Source organism: Dipodomys merriami, unplaced genomic scaffold (genome assembly GCF_024711535.1).
Source record: "Dipodomys merriami isolate MVZ:Mamm:240054 unplaced genomic scaffold, mDipMer1.0.p SCAF_418, whole genome shotgun sequence".
Taxonomy (NCBI): Eukaryota; Metazoa; Chordata; class Mammalia; order Rodentia; family Heteromyidae; genus Dipodomys; species Dipodomys merriami.
The window spans coordinates 151,805-154,367 of NW_027205804.1; positions in this window are offsets into that span (position 1 = coordinate 151,805).

Here is a 2,563-nt window from a genome sequence, read left to right on the forward strand (position 1 = left end):
ACCCCAGGCTGCCCCAAAGACACTTTGTCTGCAACATGAAACTTGGGGACTGGATGTGGTAGACCATCCTGGCTTGCCCCAGGGGGAAGAGAGGAGGCCTCTTGAGCCAGTCATTCAGCTCAAGGCAACCTCGTTCATACCTGAGTGGGGAATTGAGTACCACAGAACTGGTTAGCTGCTGGACAGAGATCTTTGAGAAGATAGGCATCCTAGAGGCCCTGGAATCCAGTGAGTACATCATGGCTCACATCCTAGGAGTCAAAACAGTTAAGTGTGGTGCCACCAGGAGGGCCTGAAGAGGGAGGAGAGAGAACTGTGGGAGAACGACATCAGGCTTTGTCAGAGGAATAATTACAGGGGATTCTTACCTGAATCAGATGGGACTTTTCTGTAGTATTGTCATAGACAGATGCTCATTTATTTATCCGACAAACCTATACAGTGTGCACCATGCTCTGGGAGGTCTTAGACAATGATAAGTTCCAGGACTATTTCCACAGAACATGAAGAAACCTAGGTTTGAGCTGGATGCTGGTGCTTCAGGCCTGCCATCCTAGTTACTTAGGAAGCTGAGATCCCAGGATAGAGGCTTTTGGCCGGGGCAGGAAAGGCTGTAAGACTCTTGCCTTCAATTAACTACCAAAAACAAAACACCAGAAGTGGATGTATGGCTCAAGCCATAGACTGCTAACCTTGAGTAAAAAAGCTCAGGGATAGCACCTAGACTCTGAGTTCAAGGCCCATGACTGACACAAAGAAAGGAAAGACAGAGAGAGAGAGAAAGAGAGACAGACAGAGACAGAGACAGAGAGAGACAGAGTGAGAAAGAGAGAGAGAGAGAGGATGGTAGTACAGAGGGAGAAAAAGAGGAAAAGAAGGAAGAAGGGAGAACATGCAAGACTTGGTTTGGAGTCCCTGGATCAAGGGAGCCAACCATTCACAATCTCTGTGGGAACAGTTTCAGAGATTAAAACCATTATGTAGGATCAAGCCACTGACCCCTCAGCAAGTTCATGACATCCAGGAGCTGTGTGCTCAACCGACTGCAGAGGAAAGCAGCCTCAGTAGACCCTAGGGATCAGGGTGGGTCACTAGGTTTCAACCATCCCTGGCCCCAACGAGTTTATTTTCTGGTCAGATAAGAAGAAAGTGTCCAAGGGCTAGGGAGGTATTGGGGTGAGGGAGTGTGAAGGGGGGAGGCAAGTGATAATTAGGAAGATGAAGAGGGAGGATGATCCCAGGTCAGGTGTGTCAGGATATTTTAGCCATGATCTCACCTGACAACCTAGACTACCAGTGATAGAGCCTTTGATCAAGCCACACTGCTATTAAGTGTCCTGGCCCCATGGTTTCACCATTGACGACCTGGCTGTCATTCACTACAGGATGCCTGTGCAGTACATCCTTGGGGGCTGGGATTTTCAAGTGCTCAATCGGGCTCAATCTGAATATGACACCCCTGGTGTTCATTCCTCCACGAGAGACAGAGGTAAGCATGCCACTGGCACATAACAGCCTGGGAATGAGGGCGGGATTGGGACCCATGTTTCTCCCAGACTTCATCTAGAAGGTGCTAGGGCCCAGTGACTGCCATTCCCAGTGGCAGAAGGGGGTCTCTTTGCTGGCTCAGTCTTTAGTCGAGATGGCAGATTTGGGATTCAGAGAGGGCAGACTGAAGGTGGGGCAGGGCTGGGTAGAGACTGGTGGGAAAACCAGAGGCACAGGGGTCTGAGCAGGGTTGCTTTTTTGATAATACTCAAACACAGGAATATTCCTGGGATAGATCAGCCCTTCCCAAGAGAGAGGGAGTTAGAGCCCCCCCAGTCTCAATCACTTGACCAAGAAACCCTTTGGTTCTCATATCATGTTTTTGGATAACTAGATCTCACCGTACTGTCCAGTTTTGAGGCAGGACTTTTAGAAATCCTGAGTCTTTGATAATGTCAGGGGATCCTCAGTATCAGATCATTCTTGAACGTCCTAATTTGGTGCATGGCCAGTAACATCTAAGACTGCCATGGTGTAGGACAAATTATCTTTAGAATCATAGCAGGGTGGGATCTGTTCTGAGAGTCTTGATTATTACATGTGAGCTTTGATCACCCGTGTGCCCACCTGCTTCCCTTTCTTGGGTGGATCTTTGCTAAGGAATGCTTAAAATTAGGGGGTGTCTTGTCTTTTTTTTAAATTTAATTTTATTTTATTTGTGAACATACTGTACAGAGGGATACAATTGCATGGGCAGGATAATGCGTACATTTCTTACCATGCATTGCAGCCTCCTCCTTTGTTTACCCTTCACATCACTTCCAGGCATAGCCCCTCCGCCCCAATCCCAATCCTTCTCTTTCACCCCTCCCCCCCCCCCCCGTCCCCCTCACTGACGTTGTAAAGCTTGTTTTGGACATGAAAACTTGTACTTCTCCTTGTTGCAACAGGTCCACCTGTATCCTTAAACAACTGGTTTTTCCCCATCTCTCCACAAGTTATACTGACATCAAATATAGTGAAAACAGGGGTTATACTGTGGGGGAGGGACATACAAAGCAACAAAGAGATAATC